Source organism: Rhinolophus hipposideros, assembly GCF_964194185.1.
Source record: "Rhinolophus hipposideros genome assembly, chromosome: 8".
Lineage (NCBI taxonomy): Eukaryota > Metazoa > Chordata > Mammalia > Chiroptera > Rhinolophidae > Rhinolophus > Rhinolophus hipposideros.
Window position 1 is genome coordinate 54,263,562 of NC_138054.1, and position 18,672 is coordinate 54,282,233.

Sequence of the window (18,672 nt, forward strand, 5' to 3'; positions counted from 1 at the left end):
TGTTCGCAACAGAAAATGTCTGAAAACACCCTTTTCCAAGAAAGGCAAAACTATCTACTTAATGTCGCTCCATGAAGGTTTACATTTTAACTCTTTCATGACTTTCCATGGGGGTTTGACTGGCTCTACAAAAAGGAAAATACCCAAATCAAAATAGTCATTTTTAGAAAAGTGAGCCTTTTATTTTCTTAGTGAAAGACTAATGAGTCTATGGCTCAGAGAGTCTAAAGTTGAGTCTTCTCAGATAAGACATCGCTTTCTCAAAATTTAAAAGATTTCTAAAAGTTGAAATGTTTTAAATGAAAGTATTAAATTATACAATTACATGTGTAGACTCTGCCATTGAGGGAGATATTTTCATGGTGTAAGCTGAATGTAGCATAAAAATATTTACTGCTCGGAAATGTCAATATGAAATAATCAGAATCTAAAATTAAATATTTACTGTATAATCAGCCTGCATTCATCTATGCACAGTGTTCCCTGAGAAACACTGATTACACTGAATTCGACCACCTGGATTCTCCTAATATTTTCAGGCTTATGAAACAACTACTAAAGTCTCACTCACAGGCATTTTCTAACAACTTTTCAAGAAAACAACTTTGTAGAACAATAAATTATGTAATAGTGATGACTTAAGTAAGTTCCAAATAGTGCACGCACTCGCGCGCGCACACACACACACACACACACACACACACACACACACACACACGGAAGATGAGATCAGTCACCCTACTGATTTCCTTTGGCCACATCTCCTAGGTCCACCTTTAATTCAGTAAGTCAACAAATCACAGATCTTCACCAACTCAGTGACAAAAACTGAGCGACATAATGGGGATGTACGTGTGATCTACATTCTTGGGGAGAGTTCAGGGTCTGGTGAGAGAGACAGATAAATAAGCAGCCAAAGACAAGTCCGTTGTTGTAAGTCCTATGTTGAGAGTAAACCTAGTGGCAGATGGTTAAAGGCATCTTGAAAAGGGCCATCAAACCCACTCTAAGATATTCCCAACTGAAGCCAAATGAAATTTTGTTTATTTTATTAATTTCTATGCAAGTGAAAGAACAAAACCCAATGTTAACTTTTTAAAGGCCCTATTTTCAACATTTATTACAAAATTAACATTAAGTCTGCCAGTTCAAAATATGGAATGCAGTTGACTGTAGGTTACAGCCTTGTGAACATGGTGGAAATGGATGACCTAGGAAGTCCTAGACTAGACAGCAAGAGGTCAGAATTTAAGTTGTATGATCTTGGGTTAAAAATAAGTGCTTTCTCATGGCTACTGCTTTGTTACCTGGAAAACAAGGGAACTGGACCGGTTGATCTCTTAGGTTCCCTCCACCTCTGAATACTTATCATCTTAACTACAGATCATTCTCATTAAAACAAAATAGATAAAACATCCTGGAAATGCTCCAGTAGGAAATGGTGCTAGCCTCATTCAAGTTACACATTTAATTTGCTTATTTACCAATCAGTGGAGCAACTGAACAGGTCAAGAGCATGGGCGTCGGGGTCCATCAGAAGTGGGTTTGAGTTCAAGCTTGGTCACTTTACTGGCTAAGAAGCCATGAGTCATTTGGTTAACTTTTCTGGGCTTTTCATCTGTGAAATGAGGAGGTTAAAGCTTATCTCACATGGGAGTTGTTAGAATTAAACAGCGTAATGAATCTAAGAGCACAGTACCGGGCACAAGAGAGACGTTCAATAAACAGTATTATTTTTAATGAGTCCTTCTGTGGGGTGTGCACTGTCCAAGGTGCTGAAGATAAACCTAGTCCCTGTTTATAATCTGGAAGATGGAAAGATATGTAAAGTATCATATCTTGTATACATGGAAAGTATATAATAGAGGCATGAACAACAAAGTAGTATCAGGGCACAGAAGGAGTGATCTTGATTACAGCATGAGGTAGAGGTAGGGTCTCGAAAAGACAATATACGAGGTCAGACAATTAAGTTTGCGAACTCATCCTAGAAAAAGTGCTACATACCTGATTGCTGAATATCACTATGGTCACCTATGAAGTACTCCCCTTGGGAAGCTATGCACCGATGCCTGTGCCTAGTCCACCCTTCAAAACAACTTTGGATCTCTTTTGCTGGAATGGCCATCAGAGCTGTCATCATATTACCCTCGATGTCCTGAATGTCATCAAAACGTCTTCCTTTCAATATTTCCTTTATCTTCGGGTAAAGAAAGAAGTCATTGGGGGCCAGATCAGGTGAGTAGGGAGGGTGTTCCAATACAGTTATTTGTTCACTGGCGAAAAACTCCCTCACAGACAGTGCCATGTGAGCTGGTGCATTGTCGTGATGCCAGAACCATGAGTTTTTGGTGAAAAGTTCAGGTCATCTAACTTTTTTTTAAAGGTATTATGTGCATACATTTACTATTATTATTATTATTATTATTATTATTATTATTATTATTATTATTATTTAAAGAGGGTGCAGCTCACAGTGGCCCAGGTGGGGATTGAACTAGCAACCTTTGTTTATTGTCACCCTGCTCTAACCAAATGAGCTAACCACCCACCCCCAGGTCATCTAACTTTTTCACGCAGCCTTTTCAGCACTTCCAAATAGTGAACTTGGTTAACTGTTGTGCATTTGGTACAAATTCATAATGAATAATCCCTCTGATATCAAAAGAGGTTAGCAACATCATTCCAACAAGTTCGTGAACTTAATTGTCAGATCTCGTACATAAGAGGTAATATGTTACCTGGATTTAATGTGCAAGTATATTATATAGGAAAACAAGGCAGGAGAGGATAAAGAAAGGAGCATGAGCAAATGCGCATAGGCTTAATGGTACATGTGATTAGAAAGTAATGAGCAGTCTGATTTGATATATAGGTGAGATCAAAAAGGCAGCCTGGGGGTCAACCTGTGAAAGGTCGCATGAAGGAATTTGGGACCCATCAAAAGTTGATTTAGTACATATTTATTTTTAATTTTCTAGACCAGATATTTTACTGAGTCAGACTCCTTATTACTCTTTTGCCTCATTGATCTAAATCAGGGGTAGATAAACAACCTTCAGACCAAATCTGGTCTGAGGCTCAAGCTAAGAATGGTTTTTACATTTCAACTACATAATATACTTGATGTTTCTCCTTGGCCACAAAGTATAAAATATTTACATCATCATCATCATCATCATCATCATCATCATCATCATTATTATTATTATTATCATTATACCCTTAAAGAAAAATTTTACTGACCACTGGTCTAGATGATTAATACTAAACTCATAGTATTTTGATTACAAAGCTGAAATGTCCATTAAATTTTACAAATATTTACTTATTTACTTCGGGCCTACCTTGTGTCTGGAATTGTCCTACTCCCTGAAAAAATTGTTTCATGTCCAAGCTACATTTTGCCTTACGTAGCAGGTTCAGGATTGAATGGCTAGCTCTGTTCTTCCCTGAATTCTCTGACTTCTTAGATCTACTTTGTATTCTTTCTTAAATCTTACGGTAATTAACTAAACTGGGAGTTTTATGTTTTTCGACCTTTTCTTTGTCTTCCCAGCAGTTACCCCAGCAATTCTACCAGTGTCTATTTTCTTCGCTGGAAATAAGAATTTCCCTCTTTTCTAAGTAACATAGATTGCAATTTTGTACAGGATCTACGTTATCTGGACTGTAGGTGGTTGACCCATACGTCAAAGAAGCATGAAACCACAATGGCTTAAACAAAGTAGAGTATATTTATTTTTCTCACGTAACAGTCCTGGGGTAGTTGGTCAGAGATGGAATGGTGGCTCTGCTCAAGGCTTTTGCTATTTTGTTGCTCCTCCACCCTTGCACGTTGCTCTTTTTCTGAGTGATGAAAGATAACTCACCACCACATTGTGTTCCAAGCACTTGAATGGTGAGACTATAATGCCTACCTTGCAATATTGTTGCAAAATTATAGATATGCAATGCACCGGAGCAAGTGCTACAGCTATCTGTTATTATTATTAATAAATAGGTAATGGCCAGTTCTTTAGTATGTGCTGAATAAAAATAATTTCAGTGGGGTTGAATTGTGAAACAAATATAAAGATGCATTTTTTATCCTCTCCATGGTTCTGGGAATATGGCAGCTATTATCATAATGAGTGTACCAGTATAGTTATACTTGAGAGGGATTTTTGTTTGTTTTGTTTTGTTATGAGCCAAAGAGACTTAAGGATTTCAATTCTAGTAAATTCCGAATTCCATGCATAGCTCAACAGCAAATTCTTTGAATCCCTGTACTTTTTTTCAGACTTTTTGCCTGTAGCCAAATCCTATTAAATGTATCTCCATGTCATGTTGCGCTTAAATAATGTGGCAGGACAGGGCCTTGACTTAGAAAATGACACCCTCCCTCTGAGGAGGCTTCTATCACAGTCATCTCATACAGAAATCATGTCTTGTATTTTGCCTCTGCGGAAATGGACGACATTGTTAAAAATTTATTTTTGCTGCAAGAAAATATGATTCTTGGTTTTTATTGTGTCAAACAGCTGCTAGTATACAGTGCTGGGCAGCTGTCCAGCTGTGAGATTCATATAAATTAATTTAACCCTTGGGTACATTTCGAGGCCAATTAGAATGGTCCCTCCAGGTGCTGCAGGGCATTAAGAACACTTTTCACTGCTGGGGAGTGGATGGGGGTGGTCCAGATGATTTGATGATGCCAAAGTAACATTCTCCAAATACCATGACAAGTTATCGTATAACGTATGTTTATGACAGCTTGAATATATACATTCCATATACATGTGAAGGAAAATTGTAACAATACTTATGTGTATATCAGATTATAGAATATGGTGTGTGTTTTCTGGAACAATCCGAAGCATTTGACTAAAACAGAATTAGATTCTGCCAATCAAAAATACCTCTCCTTCTCTCTCCTCATCTCCCTCTCTTTTCCCTTAGATAGGGTTCAGTTGGCTAAGTCTTGTGAGTTGACTCCCTCGAAGGTAAAAATGTAAAATGCAGTCTTGTGAGCCTTTGATTTGCCTGCTGTGGGCTTTGCTCACTAGTTTGCGGTACATTTGCTTAAAGGTTCAGCAATGCCATCACTCTCAGTAACGACTAGAACCAGTGTAATCATAAAGGCATTCAAACACTAGCGTGGAGGGTGGCCAGTTAGCTCAGTTGGGTAGAGCGCTGTGCTCTTAACAGGAAGGTTGCCAGTTTGATCCCCACATGGGCCACTGTGAGCTGCACAACTAGATTGAAACAACTACTTGACTTGGAGCTGATGGGTCCTGGAAAAACACACTTAAATAAATAAAGTTAAAAAAAAAAAAGCTGGTATGGAAATCTCATAGCTTTGTCTATTTATAACATTTCTGTATGCATTATTTATAATATGTATATGTCATTGTTTAGGATTAAAGTAAAATACAAAAAAATAAAATTATCATATAGAGTTCTCATATGCCAAATAATAACTCCAGGGATCATCAGACATGGAGTGTAAGAAGCTCTGAATCAAATCAGATTTCAAAGTTGCTTGTCTAAGGGTTAAAAGGCACCTTTTTAGGATCTAGAGAGTCTCCCCTAAAGTCTTAAATTTCATTTCAATTGATACAGGTTTGTTGAGAGGCAATATCATAGGATGGTTTAGAGCACAGCTTTGGGGTCAGAAAGACTCAAGTATAAATTGTGGCATTGTCTTTTGCTTTGGGAATGCTGTGGCCACTACATCTCCTGCCAACTGGCCCTCTTAAGGTTTATTTAATCTATCCATAATTCTCCTCTAGAACTTAGCTCAAACACGTTTCAGAAGGAAGCTTTTCCTTAACTCAAAGATAAGAACTGGTCCCTGTTATAGATACCTATATGCTCTATATTCAATAATGATATCACAACAACAATGATACAATAACAATGATACAGTAATGGCTAGTATTACCGAGCAGTTATTATGTACCAGGTGCTACGCGGGTGCTTTACCTATGTTTCCTCATTCAAACTTTCCAACACCCCTATGAGGTAGATACCGTTATTGTCCTTTTACAGATGAAGAAACTAGAACAATGCCTGCCATTCAATAGAAGTATAATGCAAGCCACATATGTAATTTAAAATTTTCCAGTATTCACATTGAAAAACTAAAAATAATTTAATTTAAATACTATCTTACACAATGCAGTGATTAAAATGAAATATAGTCCCATAAAAACAATAAAGTTCAGTTCGATGAAAAAATACTTTACGCTGCTTCCGTTTTAAAATTTAAATTAAAATCAATTAAAATAAAATTAAATTTAGTTTATCAGTTACACTAGCTACATTTTAATTGCTCAATAATTTCATTTTGATCCTAGTGGTTACCATATTGGGTAGGGCAAACCTAGGTGCTATACTGCCATAGGTCAGTCATATCCACTCAGTAAATACCTACTTAGCATCTATTACAAAACAGGTGCTGTTCTAATCTCTGGCGACAAAGAAGGAAACAAAACAGGCAAAATCACTGCTCTTGTGAAGCTTTCATTACAGTTGAGCCTTAAACAACATGGATTTGAACCACAGACCTCTTATATGAGGACTTTTTTCAACATGTACTGTAATTGTATTTTCTTTTTGTTATGATTTTCATAATGTTTTCTTTTCCCTAGCTTACTTTATTGTAAGAAAATAAATATGTACAGACTATAATACATATAACAAATAAATATGTACAGACTATTATACATATAACATGCAAAATATGTGTCTCTCCCTCCCTCCTTTGCTTCCTCCCTCCCTCCTTCCCTCTCTAACTCCTTCCAGCTCTTCCTCTCTTCCTCTGTCTCTCATCCTCTGTCTCCTTCCTTCTCTTCCCCCCTCTCTCCCTCCCACCCACTTTCCCTCTCCCTCTCTCTCTCATTTTTTTAAGAGTTAGCCTCGCTGTTTCATGGAGACTAAACTGAAGGGGGATGATAAGTTGTAGGAAACCAGTGCGGGTAGTAGTGTAATAAGGTAAAAGACAATGGTTCTTCAGAATAGGGTCACAGCAGGAGAAATGGTAAGTGTTGGATTCTGAATATCTTTTGATGATAGAGCCAATCGGATATGCTGATGGATTAGATGTGGGGTAAGAAAAATAAAAGAGAAGAACCAAAGATGACTCCAAATATTTTAGACTGAGTGACTTATAGAATACAGTAGCCATTTTCTGACAGGGGGATATTTCAGGACAACAGAGTTTTTATTGGGGGTGAGCCCAAATCAATACATTTCTTGGACATTTAAACTTGTATATGACTATTAAGTGAGTGGAATGTTGCATCTGAAGTTAAAGGGGCATACCCAGACTGCAGATACAAACCCAGAAATTACTATTATATAAAAGGGTATTTAAGGTCCTAAGACTGCTGTAAATAACCCACAGGGCAAAGATAGTTAGAGATAGAAAGAGGCCAGGAGATGGAGCCTCTGCAACACGAACATTGAGCATCATAAGGAAAGATGGGCAAAGCGGTGTGAGGGAGTGACAAGAGAAAGTGCTAATCCAGAAGCCAAGTGGTGAAAGTGTTTGAAGTTGGAGCTTTAATGGTAGACCTGGGATTGGAGCCCAGGGAGTCTTATTCCAACAGCCATACTGTACTCTGCTCTGCACTGGGTTTCCCCCACTAAGGCAGAGACGAGGCCCAGACCATGTCCGGTCTTGTTCACAGCTGGACTGTATCCTGCTGCTCTGCCCACTGCTGAGCACTCAGTACATATTTAATGAATGAAGGACACTTATTGTATAGATCAGGAAACTGAGTCCCAAGGAGCGAATGACTTAGCGAAAAGTGGAACTAGGACTCATAGGTATTAGTTTTGCAAGTCAGCCTGCATCTCTCTCTCTCCCAGTTTCTGTGGTCCAGCCAGCAAGCGTCTAAGCCAAGGGCTTTTTCTTAGGAAGCTCAGTGGCCAGTTCCAACTTTGTTGGCCCCATACACATGTGCCCAATTGGTTTTACAAATCTAAATTAGTTGAGGGAAGAACAATGATGAATTATATTATGCCTGCCTGCTTTGATATTCTATTCTAATGTCTGTTCAATTCATTATGGTCACCCCCCTCCTTTTTTTCCCTAAGCACACATTTAAAAGATAAAGAAACAGAATTTGTCTTCCTATTTTCTTGCATGGTTTTCTACAGATGAATTTGCTCCCCATAAAATTGATTTAATATACCTACCAGATTTTAAATTGATTGCAAACTACCTTTAACTTCTATTGCTTTGTTTTTCCTCTAGCAACTTTCTTAACTTAGATAGTGTAGCGGGCAATATTTTTCTAGCTCTCTCTTCTTTGAAGGCTATCTCCTCTAGACTTTCCTAAGGGCACAAGATAAAAAATGTTTCTATTTTTGTTTTATAGAGGGGGGTTTCCACCTTGTAAAACTAACCCATACTCATTAAGGAAATTTGAAACATACACACACTAAGAAAAAGAAATAGACAGAAAGAAAAACTCGATTCTACAACCCAAAGATAGCACCTTTAAAAATTCCTGGTGTAACATTTTAAAAAATTCTTGTTGTATTTTTTTGCAGGTTGTATTTCTGTACATGAGTGAATGTGTGTGCGCGTGTGTGTGTAAGTGTACACACACATGTACTGTGTCATGCTTTTTCACTTAAAAAACCATATTTTATTTTACTATGCAGCATTCTTAATATTGTTTTAATAGCTATATACTATTCTGTAATGAAAATGTCACTCTCCCACAGATAGACATTTGTTTCCAATTATCCTGTCATAAATAATGCTACACTGAACATTTTTGTTTATAATATAGATTCTGTGTTTAGAGTGATTCCTAAATTACTCCTAAAAGTAGAATCATTCCCAAATTCCCAAAAGTAGAATCACTCATTTAGTCAGAAATTATAAATATTTAAGGTAGCTGGTAAACATTGCTTATATATTTTACAAAAAAATATTGTACCATTTTAAACTTCTATTTATAATATATGCAAAAATCTATTTGTCTCCCTACTAACACTGATTATTAAGTAGTTGTCTATTTTCATTTAAACTATGCTAATTTAATAGGTTTTAAAAACCCACCAAATTTTCATAATTTGCATGTATTTCATTGCTTCTGAATTTGAATATTTCCACATATTTGTTTATTTTGTTAATTATTTTTCATGTCCCTCCCTTATCTATTAGGGTATCAAAAGATTCTTCTTATCAATTTGCTTTTTATAGAATAAACATATTGCATTTGTCAAACATTTCTATACAAACATTTTTTTTTTCCAGAGAGTTGTTTGTGTTTTCAAAATGTTTTTGGCATGGATTTTAATATAAATTTGAGAGGGTCAGTACCTTCTAAAATAAAAAAATAAATGTTTATGGTAAAAATTTTAGGAAAGACAAATAAAAAAAAAGAATATAAAATTCTCCCACATCCATAATAATTATTTCTAACATCTGGAGCATTTTCTTTTTTATACACTTAAGTACTTTTTACAAAAGAAGTCTCACATCATACATTTAACTGTTCTATTTTTTTTCACTTACAATGTTAAGAATTTATTTTAATGGCATTAAATATATTTCTTTATTATCCTTTCAATGGCTTCATAATATGGATAGATAACATTTATTTATCCAAATCACTGTTGTAGAGTCTCTTTACTTCTAACATTTCACTGTTATAAAGATATATAGACATCTTTATGGCTGAATCTTTGGACATATTCAGAATTATTTATTTAGAATGAATTTCTAAATAAATAATCATGAGTTTAACCAAATTTTAAGACTTTTGTTGTACTGCCCAAATTGCCTTTCAAACCTGTGTCGGAATTTGTGGCATAGGATTTATTTTGGCTTAAAGTTATAAATGTTTACATAGTACTTGAAATAATTTAAAAGGAGCAATCTATCTAGCTATGCGTGTGTTGGAAAAGAAAGATAAATATATCTACAGTCTGCTAGGAACCCAGATTTCCAGCCCAGATAGCCCATGATTTGTAAGTTTTAGAGTGAGTTGAATACATGTGTATGGCTTCTTTCCTAATATATTAGAGAAAAGTTATTTTTTTTTAAATCAACTCTTTGCTTTGTCTACATCAACATGTCTTTGCTGCCATAAAACCATATTTTGCAGATCAACTAAAAGTCTAGAGGCAGTAGCTCAGAGGACTAATATCAGAAGAAATGAAATGCTTATACGAAGCCCTTGCTGACATCCATTCTTTCATTTAAGGCCAGAACAGCCTCGGTTTTTGGAAAAGGAAACCTAGCTTCAGAGTATTTGAGAGGCTTGTTCTAATTCACACAGAAGAAGTTGCAGAATCAATACGTATTGCAGTCCAAAGGAGTATGGTTTTCACTGCTCCATGTTACCTCCTCACGGGCTCTAAGACTTCAGCATGGATTTTACTTCTACCCCCCCCCATCTTATCAACTAACACTTGCATTTACATTTATATTAAAAATTGACCTTTGAGAATTGAACACGAGTTTTGGTTGCAGCCTTTGATCTCTCTCAGCTCTTATTTATTTTAATGAGCCATTTAAAAATTACACATAGCACCCCAACAAAGAAAAATTTTATATTAGTGAGGATTAATCATGTGCATACTATAAAATAATGTAAATTAGGCCCAGCAATGGTTGAGATATGTCTTCATATGCCTTTTACTCAACACTGAACAGTTGATTTTGTTTTTTTTTAAACCATATGATAAAAAACATTGGGAGGGAAAGATATTCAACTCTCCTTACCAAATAATTTAAAATATGTCATTAACAAAGTAGGGTATTGTACAATGTACAATGTAAAATTATATGAGTCATAAATGTTCAGGTTACCGATGTTTATTAGAAAACTTTAATCTGAGGTCTGAAGTCCTTTGACTCCCATCTTGACCTCTTACTAATGTCTTACTTTAGACAAGTCCCTTCTTATCTCTGAGCTTCCATTTATATACCTTTAGATATAGTGATATCATTTTCAAATGCGTAAGAGGGTTAAAGTTAATATCGATATGATATTCATATTGCAAAGTGCTGTTAAATTATTGGAAGTGGAAAAACAATTTGGAATGTCAATATAATGGTCAAGAAATGAGTATCAAATGATTTACCCTCAGCCTTGCATTTCTTGAAGATTATTTCTACACACACCATATCCTTTGACCCCTGAGCGCAATCCCCCGAGCTCATCTCTCCATCTTGAGTGCACCATTCTCTTTACCATCTGGACTGCTGCAGTCTCTTTGTCATCTAAACTCCTCCTATCAAATACAGCTCGAGAGTTACTCCCTTGTGACACCGTCTCTGTCTCTCTGTCCCAGATCTGCCACCTCACTTTCCATGTTCCTTGCACTGAGCTTCCATAATACTTTGCACATGATTCTAAAGAGTGGTTGTCTATTGCCCTGCATGTTTGCTTACCAAACTAATAAGTGATGCAACAATTTATAAGGAGAGATTTCTGAGCTAATAGATCTGTTGCACTTTAACTCAAAAAGGTGAGGGAGGCGAGAACACTAAAAAACGAACAAACAAACAAACAAACAAAAACTTTGAGAAGCCAGGAATCTCTCTGACTCCGTAGTTGAGAGACTAGATAATCTCCAAACCTCAGGGTATTTCATTTTTATGATCATTTTCAAGTCCCATCATTCCTTCCATTCCTGAGGCTAAAACTCACCAGGACCTTTTCTTTGGTTACTGTCCTCGGTCAGAAGCCCACTGTGCTGTGTCCTAGTGAGTTAGAGACAAACCAGACGCTGCACAGAGACATTCTAAGACCCTTTGGGGGAAATCATTATCCTGAGAAGTTGCAGCGTTTTCTCTCTGGGGATAATTCTAGAGAAAGGTTCACTCGAGAAAGGTTTCACCCTGTGAAAGCAGGTGGTAAAGAGTCAGAAAAGTCAAGCAAGATAGATTATCCACGTTTCATAGTTAAGAACACTGGGGCTTATTGGAGTTCAGTACCATGGCCAAGGTTACACAGGGAAAGCCATCATATGCCTGCAACTCCATCTGGTTCCAAAGCTTGTGTCCTTTTCACTATGCTACAGTACCGCCTACCTGGCCTGGTAGCAGCCAGCCTCTTTGCCTTCACTGATCCTTGGGGACTCAATCTCTCCTTACAGGGGGCACTGTTAGATAGATTTCTTTACCCACACCTGGTTTTTGCTCAGACTCTCCAAGGCCAGAAGTCTCATCATGAACAATGCTTTGTTTCCAAGTTTTTTATTCTATACAAATTTACTATCCTTTCACAACATTTCTTTCCTTGAGTTGGTTTCTTTGTTTCTATTTTACTTTGTGAAGGCTTCACAGCATTGCCAGTTGACTTTCCCAGGAAGCTCTTGTGAAGACAGACTTTCATGGAGGACATTGACTGGAAAGTGAAGGAATCAGTATTAGTCAGAGCAGGGAGCTAAATAATAATGTAGTCACAGCAAAGGCCTCCGCCACTCCCATGGGAAGCTCTGAAGCTGGGAGGGCCCTGCAGAGTGGTGCCCAACAGGGTGGGCTCAAGAAGGCCAGGCTTTTATAACTGCTCCCTTGCGGCCAGTCATTGGACCCAGGCTGTCCCCCGGGAGAAAAGGTGATCTTTGATCTTTAGCCAAGGGCAGTAGGGAAAGCAGATGCTCAGATAACAGGTTGTCAGAGGTCCACATTCCAGGCTCTGGGGAGGGAGTGCATCAGTCCTAAAGCGGGAGCCTATACACACGTCCTGTCCTTTGATGCCTGGGAGCAGTCCCCTACCTGGCTCTCCATCTCTACTACACTATTCCTTTGACCATCTGCATTGGTGTGAATGATATACTCAAAGGGCAACACACAGGGCCCACCACCCAGGGTATCTCTCAAGAGTCCAGTGAGCTGCAAGGCAAGAAGCAACCTGCCCTGGAGCCTTGGTGAGAGGGTGGACGGCCAAGCACAGTTTGGTGGAAAGCCTCAGTCTGGGGCAGTGGAAACCTAGTGTTGCTGTTCTCTGTGGGGATTTGGCCACATTTTATTTAATCTCTGAGCTTCTGTTTCTTGGGGTTAATATGTGAATGTCATTAGCATAGTTTAGGGTATATTATAGGCCCTCAATGAAGGTGAGCTTGGTCCCCTTTTCTCCCCTTCTTTGATAAGGTGAAGATTGGGTTAGATGCTATCTAAGATCTCACGTTTTTATTCCATACTGGAATGTTATAATGGATTCTCAGACTTTATTGATTTTCATTATGAATTATTTATTGGCTAAGTTCATAATAACCCAGGTTTTTTTTTCATTTCATTCCCACGATCATGAAATGCCATAGCTGGAATATACTTCAGAAATAGTCAAACACCCTTATTTTACTCACAAGTGAACAAGTTCATTGGTGGGGTGGGGGAGGAAATTGACTTATTCAAGGTCACACTGCGAGTAATGACAGAGGAGACAACACCATTCGTGTTTTCTGACCGATCCCAAGGCTCACTGCCCTCCCCTTCCCCAACCCCCAGCTGCCACTAGTACATTCCAGCCTGGAAGGCAGCATGATTTGCCTTTCTTGTGTTAATATTAGTCTAGCATGCAATGTCTGTGCTTAATACTTTTATTTCCAGTGATGCACTTATTTTGCAGGGTTTATTAATTTTATTTATGTATTTGATCTCTCAAATGAAATAATAAACTAATTAGTGGGGCAATTTACTGGTGTGCTCCACCAAGGGTGTTTTAGAGCCTCAGTCATGTGTGTCTAACTGTGGTGTCAGCAGACCTGCTTTCTGCCCTGCTGCCCGTCACTTCAGCCATCAGACACCCATGACAGGCAGCCCTGTGCTGGGTACTTAACGCCCACTGGGGGCATCCAGAGATGGCAGGTCATAAGGCAAAGGAACTTTTACCCAGGAGCCTCCTGAAAATTCATTCAAGAGACAGGCTGCTTCATTTGGCTTAAAGGGGCGGACATGGGACTCCCAGAGAACAGAACTGGGCCAGTGCATTACCTGGAGTACCCAGAATGAGAATTTCCAGAGAATGAGGAAAGCTATGTGTATAGAAGCACTGAGAGTCACAGCTGAGGAGGTGCATAATCCATGAAGTCCAAGAGCAAAGCAAGGAGCAGGACAGGGAGATTTATGTAAAGACAATAGATGTGAGAACATTCCAAGATGCAGGAGCGAAGGTGGGAGAGATGCTGGAACACCCAGGGTAATTGAAATAAATAGGTTAATAGTGCCTGAGCTGGTTTTTTTGTTTTCATTTTTGTTTTTAAACTGGCTTTGAAGCGAAGACCATCTAGGGGGGTCCTACTTATGCTCTCTTCACAGCTAGTACTAGTCTCTGTCTTAGAATCAATCATAGTCTGTTGCCACTGTTTACTTGTCTGTCCCAATTTGACTATGGACACCATTATATCACCAGGGCCGACAACTGTGTCTGCATTGTAACAGGGACAAAACATTTGTTGAATAAAAGGATGGATGGATGGACGGATGGATGAATCAATGGGTGAATCAGTCTGTCAAAGGTACTGGGGGTCTAAGACCTATGAACTATATTATATTCATCAGCCCTCTCTGATGTAATAAGCAGAACTCAAACAGAGATAACCTTTTCTAATTATTTACATTTATTATAGTATTACAGAGATAACCTTTTCTAATTATTTACATTTATTATAGTATTACTCGGTATCGCAAAGAACTATCCAAAATAAAAGTCTTTGACCTGTCCCGACTAAATCTCCATTCTTATTAATACACACACACACATATTCATTGGAAAAGAGGTGACAGATCGTAGTACCCTAACCTTTAGGTGGTGACTCTGCTGGCCCCCTCATTGCCTTGTGGGTATGGACGCTGCTGCTAAACTGCCTCTGGGAATTGGATCCAGCATGAAGGTTCTTGTCAGAACAAATTCCAAACCCTTAGCCAGAGACTCACTGGAGAATCAGGAGAGGAGAGGGTCAGCAGGTGCCTGCAGAGGGAGATGTACAAGCTCAGGATCCTCACACCTCTTTACTGTGACTGGCTCCTCTAGGGGTTTTTCTGCCACACCTTTGCTGTGATTGGAGGTATGCAAATTAGCAAACCTTAATGGGTGGATCCTAGATCTAATTAGTGTACATGCTGGTTCTGCTACCCCCATCTAAGCTGGCCATCGCGTTTTGGGGGATATGCAAATATGGTAACCCTCACATGTTGGTTTACACGTGGTGGCTCTCATTGGGACACAGGCACCATGTGTTGGTGATGATAAAGTGCTGAGGCCAGAACTGGGACTTCTGGTCCTAATTCATATGTTTACCTTTTATATGCTCAGCCAGGAACAGGTCCCAGAGAGAATGGGGTTCTAGACCCTGGCAGGTACTAGGACATATGCATGCCTTGGAGATCTTTGGCAAATACCAGGAATGATTTGTTTAATAAGCCTAATTATAAGGCCTGCCATTTATTCCACGACTGCCACTTACCTACCAGTCACTATTCTAAGGACTTTCAATATAGTACTTTAAGGTTACAGCGAGCCTGCAATTAGGTATTATTATCCCATTTTAAAGTAAGGAAACTGAAGTTCAGAAATGTGAAATAACTTGTCCAGTGGCATATAGGGCCCACTGTGTTATTGAGAAAGCATACTAAAGTTCATGCAGAGTAGTAGGGATAACTGTCAAAAATGTGAAAACTGGGGTGAAATGAACTTTAGAGGAACAACTATCCATTGGCTTTTTTACTCTGTAAATTGGCGAAGGGAGCAAAGTACTTATTCAATTTTAACCATATAACTCCTACACACAGATTGTAAAACACCGGTATTTTGGAGGATTTGTGTTTGAGGACTGTGGGCTTATTCCCCGGTCTATAGAAGTATAAACTTTTTTAGACTTCCATATTATTCAGCTGACAAATAGCAGTATTTTTTCTGGTCCAAGACCTGTGTCATGAGTCAGGAAATAATCAAGGATCAGACAGAAATCGTACGTGCCCAAGGAGTATACAATGTCCATTACTCCACTCTTTGTATTAGTGCAATTTGGAAACAGCCCAAATATCCATTAATATGGATGATTAAAGCAGAATATAAACATGACAAAATGCTGTCTAAATGCTAAAATGAAAGAATTAAAGCTAATTCTATCAAAGTGGCAAAATCTTTAAAACGTGTTTAACAAAACAAGCAGTCTTCAGATGGATGCCTAAAGTGGGGAACTGTAAGTCTTACAGTATGCAAAACTGTGCTCTGTGTTGTTTATGGATGAAAACGTGTATTAGAAGCAGAAAAAACATGCGTGAAATTTAGGAGAGTAGGTATCTTTGTGGAATTAGGGAAGAATTCACAAGAGAGTTTGCTTTTATCTAAAATGTTATTACTATTATTATTATTATTATTAATTATTTTCTTTTTTTTTTAAGGAAAGGTCTTAAAAAGCAAATATGGCAGATGATCATATGTGACCAGGCTGGGTGGCAGTACTTAGGCTTTTGTTATAATTATGCCTATGCTCAACTTCATGCTTGAAATATTTAATAAGAAAAGAAATAGGAGGGTACTTAAGTGTGACTCTGAGGGAATCAGTTCAAGCCATGGCATATCAAATATGTGTGACATAGCAAAATTGTAAACTGAATTTCGTGGTGAGTCAAAGACTGGCTGCAAACCTAGATTCAGTGCCTTCTTTTCATAACAATTAATAAGGTTAGGACTTGAAACCAGACATCCTATGTTTGAATATTGACTCAGACACTTAACAATTGTTTAAAATTGGGCATCTGTTTCCTCATCTTTAAAGTGGTAAAAATGAGACAAAACTGAGAAGGAAAAACAACAATCAACAAAACTAAGAGTTGCTTTTTTAAAACAATCAACAAAATTTACAAATCTTTAGCTTGATCAGCTAAGAGAAAAGAGAGAAAACTCAAATAACTAAAATCAGAAATGGAGGAGGGAACATTACTACAAGTATTACAGAAGTAAAAACAGTTATACAAAGTGGAAAAATAGTACCTCCTGATAACAAATATTATTAGGTCAAAATGAGATAATCTATGTACAATGCTTCTCATACTTCATAGCACATAATGAAAAGGAGACGTGTTTAAGAGCTGCAGGTCTTGATGTAAACAGACATGAGCTTGTAGCCTGGTTTGATTACTGTGCTTTCTCTAGTTTTATTTGTTTTTCCCAATAACCATATCCTGTGAGTATTATTTTCATCCTGTTTTACACATAATAAAACTGACCCTTCAAGAGGTGAAATAACTTGCTGACGATTACCCAGCTCTTAAAAGACAGAGATGGAATTCAAATCAAGTTTACCTCCAAAGAAATATAACTGTAAATTAATACTCTGGCTATATGTAACTAGTTTTATGAATAAACTAAATTGAATTTGTATGAAACATTACAATAATCTATCCTGTAGCCTTTTTTTTTTTCCCTTGAGCAGGGAGTCAAACAGCCGTGGCTGATTAAAACTACTAACAAGTATCTACTGCTTAGTTTATGTATATGTAACTCCAAACATGTAACATTACAGCAACATCAGTTGCTGTAATGGGATATTGTTACTAGATAAATATTTCTGCCTTAAACAGATTCTTGGTCTTGGAATACATTGGAAGATCAGTAGGCTGTGATATTCCATTATGTTTAGCTTTTTTTTTTTTTTTTAACCATAGGCTTTTTATCGGTTTCACTGTCTTTCCTGAAAAATTGCCCTCTCTCTGCTTGCTATCTTCTTATATCATCTGTGAATCCAAATGGAACTTAACTTTTATTGCCACTGATTATTTTGAATGAACAGTTTTCTTAATGTCATTTTTGTCATGTCAGTTCCATTGATTACATCTTTCATTCATTCACTCACTTGTTCTTTTCTTTTATGCAGCAAACATTGATTGAAGGATGACTATGAGCTCATTTCTGGGCTGGGTTCACGGGAAGCAAGGGTTCAGTAAGGTGTGATAACTTCCTGGGAGGAGCTCAAAACTAGAGGGAGGCAGAGATGAGAATGAAGAATTCCAATGCAGTGTTACCTTCAGAGTAGAATTATTGCTGGGGGAGCATGAAACATGGAGTCCCCAATTAAATAGGGGGGATTCTGGGTATGGGGCTGTTTGTTTACTGTCTAGAAAAAGAAGGCATGATCTTTGTAGAAAATATGGAAAATATAAAGAAACGAGAAAAACAACTGATAATCCTACTACAAAGAGATAACCACTGTTAACAGTTGGCTTATATTTTTAAGACTAACATCTACATGAATGAGCTAAAACTTTAGAAACTATTTTGTTATACATATTTTCTCATATCTCAGAAAAAATTAAATTATTTTTATATGTGCATAATTTTATTCTATGTAGAAATACTAACCTTCACTTTATCATTCCTCTCTTGGCTGTTCCCCTTAAAAATAACATGGTGATAACTATCTCTGTATGTAAATACTGGGCTGCAATCATGATTGTTTCCTTAAGAAGGAATCCTGAAGGTGAATTACACATTAAGGGGTCTGATCACTTTTAAGAGTCTTGACATGGTCTCCATTCCCCTCTTCTTTATGGATTTCAAGGCAAGAGCTCAAGCTTTTAAGAGAGTCAGCGAATGAATTACAAATATGGGGGCGTTCTTTAAAAATTCTTACACGCTTCTGTGTATGTGTAGATATGTATGTGAATATGTGCACACATGTGTCTCAGGAAGAGACACCCATAGACACACA

The 18,672-nt window shown here is 37.6% G+C and overlaps 1 protein-coding gene across 4 annotated transcripts in view; it reads left to right on the forward strand.

The window, feature by feature from the left end:
- DAB1 (DAB adaptor protein 1) overlaps positions 1-18,672 on the forward strand; it is a 1,094,927-nt gene that overhangs the window by 495,296 nt on the left and 580,959 nt on the right. The gene's annotated exons all lie outside the window — the stretch shown is intronic.